Here is a 15,751-nt window from a genome sequence, read left to right on the forward strand (position 1 = left end):
TTCAAGTAACCCTGGCATTCATTTTGATGGTGTCATTAAATTCCATGACAAGACCAACAACACAGTGCTTAAATAAGTATTGAACATGTTTGTAATTTTCAAAATAAATATATTTGGAAAGGTGCTCTTGACATGAAACATTCACCAGTTGCTGGTAACAACCCATCCAACCCACACATGCAGAGAAATCAAACCATAGATGTCCATAAATTATGTGTCATAATGAGAAATGACACAAGGAACAATATTGAACACTGTTACTGAAATTTATTTATTACTTTGTGCAGAAGCCTTTGTTGGTGATGACAGCTTCAAGACTCCCGTACGGAGAAACTAGTTACATGCATTGCTCAAGTGTGATTTTGGCCAGTGAGTTTTGAACTGTGAGTTTTAGTTCTTTACATAGATTTTCAATTGGATACATGTCAGGTGATTGGCTGGGCCATTCTAGCAGCTTTATTTTCTTTCTTTGAAACCAGTTGAGAGTTTCTTTGGCTGTGCTTTGGATCACTGCATTGCTGAAACATCCACCCTTATTTCATCTTCATCATCCTGGTAGATGGAAGTCAGTTTTTATCAAGAATGTCTGGGTACATTTTTCCATTCATCCTTCCTTCAATTTTTAGAAGACTGCCAGTACCATATGCCAATAAACAGCCTCACAGCATAATGTTTCCACCTTCAAACTTCACTGTTGGTATGGTGTTTTTGACCTCCAAACAAGATCTGTATTATGGCATCCAAAGAGTTCAATTTTGCTCTGATCTGATCAGACTCTCCCCAGTATTTCACAGACAGTCTAAATGTTGTTCAGCAAACTTTAAATGCACTAGAACGTGCTATTTCTTCTGCAATGGAGTCTTAATTATACAAGGAGCAGAAAAAAAGCTGAAACACAATCAGCCTTTGGTTTCATTCTGAAATGTAATAAATAAATAAAACTAACACACGACAAGCAGACTTAACTCTCCTCCTGCCTCTCCTTTTCTACCCCCTCCTCCTTTTTCCCAGCCTCTGCTAGTACCAGGCACAACACTACATAGCTCAGCAGCTCTCAGTGACGCAACACACAGTGAGATTAGGGCACAAGGGTATACTATGAAAGAAGCTCAACACAGCCAGGCTTTCTTTGCATTAATTGACTTGGCAAGCCCAGTCGAGACAGTAAGTATCACAGTGGTGGTTATCAGCTATATCTGTTAAACTAGGCTTTTTGGTCCAGAATCTGTGCACACTCACATATAAATGAGCATTTCACACGTCACATGCCTCTTCTTCCACAGAAAATTATCCCTAGTGAGTCAGGCAAGAGGAGGAAGCAGGGTAAACTAGCTGGTGTAAAGTTGCTCCTGAGAAAACACCCGGCTTCCCCTGCCCTTGGTTATCATGGCTGTTCTGAGGAGCAAACTGAGTGTGCTCCAGGGAAACATTCGATTCCAAAAGGATTTTAGAGATTGTGGCATTTTAGCCTTTATAGAGACATTGCTTAGTGGAGCCAATCAGGATTTTAGACCTTTTTCTGGCGGGATTCAGATTACCCTTTTGTCTAGATCGAAAGGCCGATGTGACCCAGAAAACTCAAGGAGGCGATATATGTCTTTATTTTACTGAATGAAACTGTAACTCTGTGACTGTCATGGAATTAATCTGCACAGCAGATGTTGAACTTTTATCAGTACCAGTTTGTCCATTTTACCTGCCCCGGGAGTTCCCACAGCTTTTAATAACAGCAGTGATGTAGTGAATAAATGGCAATCTCTTTCACCAGAGGCACCTAACTTCATTCTAGATGATTTTAATCATGTCTCACTTAAAGAGACACTATTTAACTTCTATCAGTATTCAATTTAATTTAATTTTATTTATACAGCGCCAAATCACAACAACAGTTGCTTCAAGCCGCTTTATATTGTAAGGTAGACCCTACAATAATACAGACAGAGAAAAACCCAACAATCATATGACCCCCTATGAGCAAGCACTTTGGTGACAGTGGGAAGGAAAAACTCCCTTTTAACAGGAAGAAACCTCCAGCAGAACCAGGCTCAGGGAGGGGCGGGGCCATCTGCTGCGACCGGTTTCGTGTGACAGAAGGAAGACAGAGGTTAATAACACATATGATTCAATGCATAGTGAGTGAGAAAGGTGACTGAAGAAATACTCAGTGCATCATGGGAATCCCCCAGCAGCCTACGACTATTGTAGCACAACTAAGGGAGGATTCAGGGTCACCTGGTCCAGCCCTAACTATATGCTTTAGCGAAAAGGAAAGTTTGAAGCCTAATCTTGAAAGTAGAGATAGTGTCTGTCTCCCGAATCCAAACTGGAAGCTGGTTCCACAGAAGAGGGGCCTGAAAACTGAAGGCTCTGCCTCCCATTCTACTTTTAAATACTCTAGGAACAACAAGTAAGCCTGCAGTGTGAGAGCGAAGTGCTCTAATAGGGTGATATGGTACTACAAGGTCATTAAGATAAGATGGGGCCTGATTATTTAAGACCTTGTATGTGAGGAGCAGGATTTTGAATTCAATTCTGGATTTAACAGGAAGCCAATGAAGGGAAGCCAAAACAGGAGAAATATGCTCTCTCTTTCTAGTCCCTGTCAGTACTCTTGTGGAGGTCTGTGCTTCCCTCCATGGATATGCCTCCCCAGACCATCACTGACCCACCACCATGTTGAATGACATTAAAAGCAGCATAAATACTCCACATCTTACCCAGACGCTTTCATGTTTGTCATATGTGCTCATAGTAAACAGGCTCTAATCTGTAAAAAGCATAGGATGCCAGTGGTGGACCTGCCACTTCTGGTATTCTATGGCAAATGCCACAAACATCAAGACAAGAAGGCTCCTTACCATACATGGAGGGTTTAACTCCAAATTCAGAACACTAAGCGGAAGGCGGCCATGGATTAGTGAGTGTCAGAACCACTATCCAACAACATGAGCACATCAGACAGATGGCCACAACTGATTATGTGATTAATAAATATCTCAAGCAGCAGAAACACAATAAAGAAGAAACCAAGAAGATGAACCATCATGGAAGCCCCAAACCCTGCCCGGCATGTTTTTCCAACTGATAGAACAAGACACCCCACAGCCACTAATAGACTGATAGAGGCTGGGGTCTACCAAATCAGGCAACTCAGATAGTAACAGACCCCAGGGCCAATCCGCCTTCAGGTCAGCAGATCCGCATAAATTTCTGGCAATCTGGAGAGCGCATCATTACACAGCAGACCCTCCAGCTATCATGTCTTTCTTTTTCTTTTCTTTTTGTTTTCATTCTTACCAGCTGTTTTCACAAAGAAAGTATTAGATTTGACACTTTTCTAAAAGATTGAGTACTGTAACTATCGTATCAGTGAAATTATACTGGTATGAGATAATTACAGTTACAGGTTTATATTCAGAAATGTGAGAAGATTGTTGCAAGTGGAGTTGGTTTATAGCACATTAGCTTATGTGCCCATGCAGGTGGATGGCAATGGAGGAGAAGGGAAAAAGGGAAAAGGAGGATGAGGCTCGATATATATGAGGTTAGTGGGGGCGATCGTGGCTCAAGAGTTGAGAGTTTGCCTTGCAATCGGAAGGTTGCCGGTTTGAGCCCCGGCTTGGACAGTCTCGGCCATTGTGTCCTTGGGCAAGACACTTCACCCGTTGCCTACTGGTGGTGGTCAGAGGGCCCGGTGGCGCCAGTGTCCGGCAGCCTCGCCTCTGTCAGTGCGCCCCAGGGTGGCTGTGGCTACAATGTAGCTTGCCATCACCAGTGTGTAAATGGGTGAATGACTGGATGTGTAAAGCGCCTTGGGGTCTTTAGGGACTAGTAAAGCGCTATATAAATACAGGCCATTTACCATTTAGTTTTAAGCCACAGGGCTCGTCATCGTCTTCTTTCTCTCTCTCTCTCTCTTTTTTTTAAAAGCATGATTGGTCTGCCTATAGTTAGAGCACAGAGTCTTTGTTACCTTGTTATGTATTTTCCTGTTGTTTCTGGCCATTTGACAATACGCAAATAATATGTTTAATAATATGTTTTTATGCTTGAGTAAATTAACACTTTCATGCAGGAATTATGACAACCTCAATCAGGATTTTTTTCTTAAATATTTTTATTCATATTAGGCATGAAAAGATGATTAAAAATCCTGATTGAGGTTGTCATAATTCATGCATGACAAGGTAAAATATCAATAATTACAATCAAACACGTCATACAGCTATAGTAACATTAAACGAATAGTGGGTGGCAGGGTATGGAGTGACACATCAGTGTCCAATATAGTGGTTTATGTGCAAGTATACCATCAACACTGACACAAATACAAGAAAACAGCCTTTGAATAGCTGTCTACTGTAGTGACTGCTGTGCACGAAAGGGTTAAAGCCCTGTTTTAAAAAATCTGGGTAAAAATGTTTTTTATTACAATCTTCCTGTGATTGGAGGCCAAAACCTCCTGGGAGGGGTACCAGATATTTTTTGCATGCAGGAAAAACTCAAAACAGCAAAAAACTTTTAAAGCATATTATAAAAGCAGTTAAAATACAGTCAGACAATTTTACAATGACTCTTACATGTCTGACACACTAAGGAATGGAATGGTATGATATGATATGATATGATATGATATGATATGATATGATGAGGATTTTTTCTCTCTTTCCCTCTGCCTCCACTATAGATTTCCTCCCTGACCTTCATGTATTTGATTGTTACCAATGCACTGCAAAGGCTGGGTTCCAAAAAACTAAAAAGTTGAATCAGACTAAAGTTTTAACCAACATAAAGCACTTAGCACCAGAAGAGCTTTAAGTTGGTCCTGATATTTGCATGTGTATTTTTCAGGTGGATGCTGTGGCTTAATGTCAAACTTAGTATTACTGAGAGACTGAGGAACTGACAAGGAGACCTCTGGGCCGTAGAGTGGGGGTTAAACAGAGATCGAAGAGGAAGAGATTTAAACCCTGTGTGCCGGCAGTCATTATGGGGAATGTGAGGTCCCTAGCGAATAAAATGGATGAGCTGGAAGCGCTCATCTGGAACCAGAGAGAGTTCAGAGAGTCCAGCATAATGTGCTTCGCTGAAATGTGGCTGAACGATCAGATACCAGACTCTAATGTATTGATCCCTGGCTTCTTCACGGTTCAGATGGACAGAGATACCGACGCCAGCGGCAGAAAAAAGGAGGTGGGGTGGGTGTGTTTGTGAACTGCAGGTGGTGTAACTGGGACATATCTCTGTTAAAGAGTGTTTCTGCAACTGTGACGTCAAGCTACTTGACATCAGACTTTGCTTGTATTATCTGCCCAGGGAGTTTACTTCTCCTTCCCTGCTGAAGGAGAAGTTGGAGGACATGCAGGTGGAGGCTCCACTGGTCTTAGTGGATCCGAGACTACCTGACGGCAGACTGCAGTTTGTGAGACTGCAGAGCTGTGTGTCAGGGAGTCTGAACAGCAACATAGGTGCACCCCAGGGAACTGTTCTGTCCCCTTTCCTCTTCACCATCTATACAGCTGACTTCAAGTACATCACAGAAACTTGTCTCCTCCAGAAATTTTCTGATGACACAGCCATAATTGGAAGTGTGGAGATGGGATGGGAAAAGGAGTACAGAGGACTGATTTGCGAGGTGGTGTGAGGTGAATCACCTGCAGCTGAATGTGGCCAAAACAAAGGAGCTGGTGGTGGACTGGCAGAAACAGATCCCGACCCTCCCCTGCGTGCAGTGGTGGGACTGATGTCGAAATAGTCACATCCTACAAGTATCTGGGAGTTCAACTGGATCACAAGTGGTCTGCCAACATGGACGCTGCCTACAAAAAGGGTCTGAGCCGGTTTTACTTTCTACGAAGGCTCAGATCTTACAATGTATGTAGCAGTCTGCTCCATATGTTTTATCAGTCTGTTGTTGCGAGCACCATCTTCTTTGCTGTGGCATGCTGGGGTGCAGGCATCAAAGCAAAGGACACAAACAGACTGAACAAACTCATCAGGAAGGCCGAGTCTGTTGTTGGCATGAAGCTCACCTCCCTGGAGGAGGTGATCAGTGACAGAATGCTGGCAAGACTGCTGGCAATCATGGACAATGACTCCCACCCCCTCCATAACACAAACGACAATCTGAAGAGCAGTTTCAGCAACAGGTTCCTTCAACCTGGCTGTCTGAGGGAACGTTACAGGAGGTCGTTCCTTCTGCTGCTGTCAGAATCTTTAATTCATGCACTTGGGTCAGTCCACACATGTGGAACAGTATTAACTAGAAAATTTGCATTTCCTGCGAAAATGCAGTGTGGATGCCTTAACGCTGAAGCTGTCTGCTGAAAAGCTGAAAAAGATGAAAAGTTACAAAAAGTTGTATGGTGGTGAAAAAAAAATGTCACTCTGAGCAGGATTCGAACCTGGCCCTGCCAGACTCAAAGCAGCTACTCATCTCACTGACCCAAACTCATTTACACAAAAAAGAGGTGGACAGACTGACAATTCTGCTGAAATTAGCAGAAGCTGCTGAGAATTGTGCTGATAAGAGGTGAAAAGGCTGAAAATTTTGCAGAAAAGAGGTGAATCAGCAGAATTTCTGCTGAAAAGAGGTAAAGAAGCAGAAAGTTGCGCTGAAAAGAGATGAATCAGCAGAATTTCTGCTCAAAAGAATTTTTCCTGAAAACAGCTGAGATTTGTGCTAATAAGAGGTGAAAAGGCTGAAAATTTTGCAGAAGAAGTGAATACGCAGAATTTGGGCTGAAAAGAGGTGAAAATTCTGCTGAAAAGAGTTCTGCAGAACTCTTTCTGCTTCTGAAAAGATGTTTTTGCTGAATATAGCTGAAAAAGCTGGGTTTTGTGCTGAAAAGTGGTGAAAAAACTGAAAATTTTGCTGAAAAGGGGTGAAAAAGCTGAAATTGAGTTAAAAAAGTTTAACTGTTAACTGAAAGAAATGTTGCCATAAGCGGGATTTGAATTGGCAGAAATACTGTGATTTAGTAGTAATACTATAACATAACAGATATACTGTGATGTTGCAGACATAGTATGTTTTTGCACTACTCATTTATAGTGAAAAAAATTAGCAATATAAATTACAGGTCTGTGATAGTGTATAAATTTGTAGTGAAAAAAAAAATGTTGACCAAGGTGGGATTGAACCCACGACCTTTGAGCTGCAGAGCCGTGTCATTACTGACTGCGCCACCTGGACAGGGGGCGGGTGTCTGAAAAACAGATTGATGACCAGTCACAATTAGATCGCGGTGAGAGGCGAAAAACGCCGTTTTTTGGAGTTACAAAACGACGTGTAACTCAAAAACTAGGAGGGCTAGCAGCATAATTCTTGTACTGGGTGAATCAGCGGACTTTGGTGTACTTTGACTGCGATTTTCATTGCTCTTTGTACCTCCGTCGCGGAGATATGACGAGAGAAGAAACGGGTTCATTTTCAGAGTTTGAAAACTGAGAGGAGGACAGATTTCCACCCCTCAAACAAACATAATTCATTGCTCAACGGTAAGATAATTGTAAAAACTGCTTCCACTGTGAGTGTCAGCAGTGTCTGAAGATATATTGGCACAAGCCTCATGTCCTAACTTTGCTTTGTTAAGGAGATATGGCGATTTGAAAATGCCTCCCGTTACAGAATTTCAGCTCTGAATTTCAAAACCTCCCCATAGACTTTGAATGGGGAGTTTTCAGACCTTGTGTCACTTCGAGGCAAATTGCAAAAAAACGGTAAATCTCACAATAAAGATAGTGACATTGTCTGAAAGCCAGCAAAAATACCTACGTTTTGATGTATAATTTGTGGGGGTTGAGTGGAAATTGAGCGAGTAGCAAGAAGTTGTTCAGACATGAAGAGAAAATTCAGAACAGACCTGCGCTCACTCTGAGTTAATTGCATAGCAACCATAGCAACGCATGTATTTTCTGAAAAATCAGAATTTTGGAACTGAAAACTTAAAGAGGTATAAAATTAAAATGGTAGAAGATCTGAAAAAGCTGAATCACACAGGAATAGCCCAATAATCTGAGAACATTTTAAAGTTTGAATGGAGTTTCTGGGTGAAAGTATGAGGAAGTAGTTACGTTTCAAAAACAAGCAAGTTTTAGCAGAATTGTGGAAGTTTTCCATTCATTTCAATGGGACAAATTAAAGGAAAAAAGTGTAATATTTTAAAAAGTATAATAGTAATAAACACCAAAAGTCATAGCTGGAATTAGCAGAAAGAGCAGAACAGTTTAGAGTTTGAACGGAGAAAATCGGCTGAAAACTGAGGGAGTAGTTAAGTGCCGAAAAACAGGGGAGCAACTTGAAGAATAAAGTTTAAAGAGAAACAGGAACTCAATAGTGTGGATACCTTTGAGGGCATCCACACAATAATAAAGATAAAGAATAAAGAGAAACAGGAACTCAATAGTGTGGAAGCCCTTGAGGGCATCCACACAATTACACCTCAATGCACCCTGTCACTTTTGTACACCACAGCACACATACTAGTCCTTTTATATTTATATGTATATTTATACCTATATTCTTATATCTATCTATTTATCTTAATATTTATCTATCAATATCTCTGTTTCCACACTCACTTTATATGAGTGCTTGATGTTTGTTGCAAAATTGCTGCTATGACAACTCAATTTCCCTCTGGGATTGATAAAGTCTCTCTGATTCTCTGACAAGAAAAAGCATGCTGAAGGACATTTAAAGTTTGCTGAACAACATTTAGACAGACTGTGAAATACTAGGAGAATACAGTCTGGTCAGATGAGACCAAAATTGAACTCTTTGGATGCCATATTTGGGCGTTAAAAGGCTCAGCCAATCACCTGACCTGAATGCAACTGAAAATTTATTGAAAGAACTAAAGTTCAGAGTTCATAAACGGGACCTTCGGGATTTGAAGACTGTGTGGTATAATTGGCCAAAATCACACCTGGGCAATGCATGCAACTGGTTTCTCCATACAGGAGTCTGTCATCGCCAACAAAGGCTTTTCTACAAAGTATTAAATACATTTCAGTAAGTATACTTTCTCCCTGTGTCTTTACTCAATATTACACATAGCGTAATGTATGGACATCTATGGTTTGAATTCTTTGCAGGTGTGGATTGGATGGCTTTTTACCAGCTATAGGTTATAGGTTTGATTAAAATTACTACCATAATGCCGTTAAATTGGGGTGCAAAACAGCTTTGACTGGCAGAGACGGAGAAACTTGAATATCTCTGTTGTGAGAATGCTGAGAGGAAGTCCAGCGTTTACTTTCCCCCCCAAAAAACAAAAACCCCCCAAAACAATTAAAGAAATCACTCAGAGGTCAAACACTGATTAAAGTCAGTGCTGTAAAAATCACCCAGTGGAAATTTGTATTTGTTTTATAGTCTGTTTTATCCTGATTTTAGTGTGTTTATTTGTATTTGCAGTTTTGATTTTATTTGCATGATTTTCACTTTGATTCTGATATTTGTGTTGCATAGTTTTAGTATTTTTGCACGATATAATATATCATAGCACATATCATATTGTTTTAATCCACTGTGGACTGGTTGGACAATAGACAAATTAGCCAATAGCAGGCACCTGTTGAGGTGTGGGTGTTCCCCGAGGTGGCCTATCCAGTCTTTAAGTCTGACGTCATTAGCCGTGCCTGGGCCCAAACTCCGCTTCAGTTTTAGAACAGCAATTTCTATCTTTCTTAAAACATAAAGAAAATTCTTCACAAACTGACTATAAAATCAGTTCCAGTTTCTAGCTGATATCTCAGTTTGTTACTAACGCAGCTAATGTCCAGGAAAACAAAAACAAACAAACAAAAACAAGAAAAAAAAAAAAACAGTTAACCCCAGTGGGACCATCACTGAAACGAGACTGGAAACCTCCATCATCTCATCTTTGCAGCTCTCCATTTGGTATATAAGGCTATATCTTTTTTAACAAACAGCCCATATGTCAGCTGTCAGCAGAACTGAAAAAAATGTAAGAGCAGAACTTAAGATCCTGAAGTGTGCGAGGACAGGAGCAGCTTTATTTGAGATCTGAGTCATAATCATCACATTTCAGTTTGTGATGATTCTGTTCTCTTTGTGATTACAGGAGCTGCCGTCAGATTAGACCTCAGCACCATCCAGTGAGAAGAGACACATCATCCGATATGTTCCCTGTTTGTAGTAACTCCAAAACTAACTGATGAAAAAGGCCATATTACATACATACTACTACGCCAACAAGCAATATCTCTACTGAAAGGAGACATCTCACAGATGCCAAAAGTGCAAGTTTTGTCACCCTCAGATCAAAATTTACTGAACCAGCAGCAAAACATGACCAAAACAATGCTTCAAGCTTGAAAAACATTAGTATGAATTCTTTCATACCTAAACTTGAATCCACCACAATTAAAAGGCATTAACTGAATAACTCGATCTCCCACAATGCCTCAGAGCAGTTTCTTGTCAAACAAAAAACCAAACAATTTTTTCCCTGGTTACCATTGTCCAATCAAATATCTGTGAGTGTCATGCCGTCTGCGTTACCTGTATTTGCAATTTGTGATTGGTGGGATTGACGTAAACACAGTGACATTACCATGATTCTATAGGCCAGGGGTCTGCAACCTTTTACACCCAAAGAGCCACTTGGACCCGGTTTCCACGCAAAAGAAAACACTGGGAGCCGCAAATACTTTTTGACATCTAAAATGAAGATAACACTGTATATATTGTTTTCTACCTTTATGTGAACAACTAAGGTGTGCTGCTTATGAAATCCATGAAGTGCTACAGAGAAAATTACATTTTATTTATGTAATTAACACATTTTGAACTCTTAAAGAAATATAACAAAAGCAAAGACACCCAGCTGAACTAAAATGATCCATGTAGCAAACAAAAACTGTTGTGAGCCGCCTCCCTTATATCTCCTTTGGGCTTTTGGAGCCTTGACCTGACTTTAAAAAAATAATTGGTAAAAAAGCACTATGCTGCTGAAAAATGAAAAATAGATATTTGCAAAATTCTGCCTAAATATGTATTTTACCTGGTTAATGTGTGCGGCGGGGCGTGGTCTGCAACGCCGCTGCAGGGGAGGCGGACGCACCTGAGCGGCACCCGCAATCACGCCTCGCCGCCTTAAAGTCTGTGCTCTCTCTGCTGTTGTTGTTGGTGGTGTGTGTTGGGCTGTGAGTTGCGGCTTACAGCCGGCTGTATGCGTACAGCAACCGTATGTGAAAAGTGGTCAATAAAGAGATGCTGAAAAGCGCGTTCATGCAAACATCGTCGGGTCTGCCGTGATGTGTTTACAATGGGACTTCTGATCCTGAACCTCTGCTCACAGCGTCTGCTAATCGGTGCTGTGCGAAGTCAGTTTACGCAGGACTGTAGCTGTCATCTGTCGTCTGTGAGGCGTGAGCAGTGTTTGTCTTTAACATAGTTCACGGTGGACCTGCTGACATAATGTGGATCCGAAGATCCATAATTGGCCTACCTGGGGTTGAAAGTCTCGATAAATGCACGGTGTTTCGGCGGGAATACCGGCTTCATGAGTGTGACGCTTATATTGAGCGAGGAAAAAATAATAGAATATAATTTTATATTTATATTTCAATATCACAATAATCTTCCAATTTAGAACTACAAGTTTAAAAGAACTAACATAAATAAAATACACTTTAGCGAAATACTTCTAATTTATTTTCCCAAACCACGCGGAGCCGCACTATAAGGACTAAAGAGCCGCATGCGGCTCCGGAGCCGCAGGTTGCCGACCCCTGCTATAGGCTCAAATGATTAAAAGGCAAGGTCCATCATGCAAATAGAAGCCGGAGTTACTTCCCCAGAGAACTTAAAGTTGCAGAGACTATTTTCACTGTGCAAATTCTATGTTCATACAAGACGCAGTAATGCGTGTATATTTGGGTAATTCTTCAAAATTCTGTTTGGAGGCATGTAATATCATCAATATTTAAGAAACAAGTCTCACAGATTGTGCCAAATTGCAGAACCAGCCTATGTGTTCACTAAAACCTCTGTAACTTTGCTCTGTTTCACTTCAGCAGCATCAGTCTTTGCAAAGATAATGTCAGTATATTGATTCATGATTTTCTGGAGTTTAATGTCTACTACAGCATATTTTCAAAAGGGTTATGTGCAATAAAATACAAAAAAATTAGATGAGGAAAAAAATTGTATGTTTCAGTGTTCCATCCTCAGTTACTTTGACACAGTAGCATCTGCTGTAAAATTTACAACTCTGATGAATTCTCTAGCTTTATTTTGATACACAGAGTTTTTAAATTGCATTTTGGTCGTGTCATTTTCAAGCAGGAACCTCAGAAAGGCTCTTGGGTTTAAGAGGTTAAACTTGACTCATGTCCACATGTTGTTAGTTGTGGAGTAGAATTTGATTGAGGGAGCCAAAAATTGGTAATCCCATTATTAGCTTTAAGGCAATTCCAAAAAGGAAAAACAAGTTGTGGGCTCACTATGGGTTAATGTTTGAAATATACCCCTTCTCTTAACATGCAGCATCACAATGGTAGAGGTGTAGCACTGAGTTAAACTGTGAGACCCCCAAGTCTTCTCATCAAATCTTTCCAGAATGTAGCCAAACTGATGCAGAGCTCACAGAGATGAAAACATTCTTATCCAACAGTCATTTAGACGTTTAACCTCCAGCTGTATGCAGCGCAGTCCAATTTATCCAACAAGACATGCTCTTCTGTTCTTGGTATATGGAAAGTCACCAAAGTGAATCGTGGAGCTGGCCCTGGAGCTGAACCGATTTATTGTCTCACATTGTAAGAAAGAGATGAAGGACCTCTGATGAGCAGGCAGCTAAAATATTGGCTGAGCATTGACGCCACCATGGAAAAAACAAACTGACCCACATTTTCATCTATAACAGAAACATGTCCTCAAACAGACAACCCACTCTGCTTTCAGTGAGAGTTGGAGGACACTGTGAACATTAATTTATTATTTATTAATTTGTCAATGTTTGCTGAAGGGTTTAGTATGACTGCAAAACATCCTAAACATCGTAATATAGTAAAGTTGGAGAACTTGGAGAATTAAAGTGAAAGTGTACTGAAGCTTCTGGCTACACAGTGGTCAGTGTTTATCTGTTTTGTTTGTCCTTTAGTTTAACTCCTGCCTGTAACTCCTGTCACAACATATACAGACCTTGTTGGTAGTGAAGTGAAACAGTGTGAAAAACAATCAAACTGTACTCTAGAACCACTGTCTGTACCTGTGCTGCTTGTCTGATCTCTGATTTCTTCATACTTGTTCCCTTTTGCAGTGAACATGCTATTGTTTCCTTTCCTGCTCAAGCACATTTTCAACTAATCCAGCATTCTACCTGCATATATTAGACACTATTAGATTTTGTACTTTCTTTGCAAAACAAATGAATAAAAGTACAGATCCATAAACAGACAAAAGTTTGGTCTGATAAGCAACGTACAACCAGTTTGCCAAACTGGTTTACATAAAAGTGAAGTACAGCATAATGTGAAAAGATGCAGTATTGGTGGCTTGTTTAGTGGCAATGTGAAAAGTAATTATCCACAAATGGATATGATGATGTCACACATTTCTTTTGTTTGGTTAAAAAAAAGAAAGACAATATTTTTACCACTTTGCTTAAATACACTTCTCACTCATTACCTTGCAAAGCTACTTCTATTTACCTACAATATTAATAGTAATCGTAATTAATGGATCAAGCATAAAGCTGGTGTAAAAACGTTTTTATTGTTTCATTTGAAGTAGATTTATTATAACTGCAGTATCCTGTTAAGTACACTGTATGCATACTATAAAGGCAAGTTTCTTCCTCAGTTTAAACCATTAAATAGTGAAGTCGTGCATTAGCTTTTAAACGAATATTGGGAATAAATGCTTGGCCATGAAAAGATCCCAGATGGATTGTACCTGATAAATAAAACTGCACTTCAACAGAGTCCAATGAGTTCATCGAGTCTGCCTTCTGTTTCTCTTTGAACCACATTTGCTCAGGCTTTAAACAGATCACTGCATGTCTGAATGACAAAGTTTGCAGCAAGAAAACTTCTGAGGGATATTTTTGGTATTTTATTTTATTTTATTTTTGTGGGTTCTACTACAAGAGACTCTAAGAGATGAGTTTATAAGCACTGTAAAGGAGACTACACTTTAGCCGTAGAACAAAGACACATAAATCCTCTCCAGAGGCGCCATATCACCAACCCCTTCATCTCACAGCATCCACAAAGCAGCTGATATGTGGCCGATTTTGCGAACTTCCACTCGTGATCAGCTGAACTCAATCACCATAGCTGCTACAGACGCTCACAGGTAAGAAGAATAGGGCTTTAGAGAAGCCGTTTCTCTATACGCACACAGTCGGAGCTGTGGTTACTCACGTGTTTCGGTGTAAATTGTGAAGAAGAAAAGGTTGAGCGCGACTTCTGTTAGGATCCTGTGCCCTCTGAAAGACCCGCTGCTGGGACTGAAGAAGCAGCGTGCTCGGCAGCAACAACTGTCAGTTACTGTCCCCATCATCCCCCAGGAGGAGGAGCTACGCCGCGCTGTAGCTTGTCGGTGTCGGAGCGCAGGACTCCTCTGTCACAGTAAATACTTCCATTCTTCTGTAGAAACGGCTTGTTAAACCCAATACCTTCATACTGTCACACTTAAGCTCGTATGGAATCAGAACGATGCCACGTGTTTATTTTAACACATTGCTGCCCGGTGAATTCTGCTCGAAATGTAACCGTGTGGAACAGACCTCAGCACGGTGAATATCTTATTTTGTCACCAGTGCAAATAACAGCCTGCTAGCCAAATGAGTCCACCCTAAAATGGCAAATGGTGGGCAAAATGTTAATAAAACTAATAATAAAAATACATTTTGTTTATGGACCTGTATTGTGATACTGATACTGATGTTGATATTATTACTGAAGTACCAAGGCTGGACCGAACTATGTTTCTTCTTTCTAAGCAGTCCCCGTCCTTTCACAAAGTGTTTTACTTAGCAAATTACTGCTGATCACGCCTGATGATCTGGGTGATCTTGGAGAGAATTCACACTCACAGTCCGAGCAAGTAAATGTTTTCTTTGGATCATTGCTTTTGTTCATGCTGATTCACTGATTTAAAAAAAAAAGAAGAGCAAAGCTTTACATAATGATATCATTTAATCTGAAATAGGGCTTGTTAAACTCTTAGCAAATATGTTGGTCCTACTCAGCATATTATGCTGTAAGAATTGTGTACAAATATTAACACATGACATCTAATGTCTCTCCTTTTACAGAACACTCTCATCTCTGTTAGCGTTTGGAGTGCTCGGCCACTTTCATTTTCTAAGAGCTAAAATGTCACTGACATTACAAAGTATATCATGAGAGTGTTAATAAACAAGTAATATCTGAAAAAAAGTCTGAACTATTTTGAAGAGGAATATAATTTCAAACCAATCTAAAGATTTCTTTTTTTGTTGGAAAAACAGTTCATTGTACCACTTTCAGGGTTTTCTCACATTGAAATCTGGCAATTTTTGAACATGAATGTCTCAAACTGCCTCCTGTACAGAGAAACTAGTCACATGCATTGCTTAGGTGTGATTTTGGCCATTCTTCCACACAAACAAGCTTCAAATGCTGAAGGCACGTTCTATGAACTGTGAGCTTTAGTTCTTTCCATAGATTTTCAATTTGATTCAGGTCAGGTGATTGGCTGGGCCACAGCTTTATTTTCTTTCCCTGCCAG

General features: G+C 40.3%; 1 protein-coding gene across 1 annotated transcript in view; it reads right to left on the bottom strand.

Moving 5' to 3' along the window:
- LOC116334313 (CD82 antigen-like) overlaps window positions 1-14,605 on the bottom strand; it is a 43,691-nt gene extending 29,086 nt beyond the window's left edge. The window contains exon 1 of the mRNA XM_031757726.2: window positions 14,401-14,605. The gene's annotated coding sequence lies outside the window, so the exon portion shown is untranslated. The remainder of the gene's footprint in view (window positions 1-14,400) is intronic.
- Between the last annotated feature and the right edge of the window lie 1,146 nt (window positions 14,606-15,751).

The sequence above is a fragment of the Oreochromis aureus genome, linkage group 1 (genome assembly GCF_013358895.1).
Source record: "Oreochromis aureus strain Israel breed Guangdong linkage group 1, ZZ_aureus, whole genome shotgun sequence".
Classification (NCBI taxonomy): domain Eukaryota; kingdom Metazoa; phylum Chordata; class Actinopteri; order Cichliformes; family Cichlidae; genus Oreochromis; species Oreochromis aureus.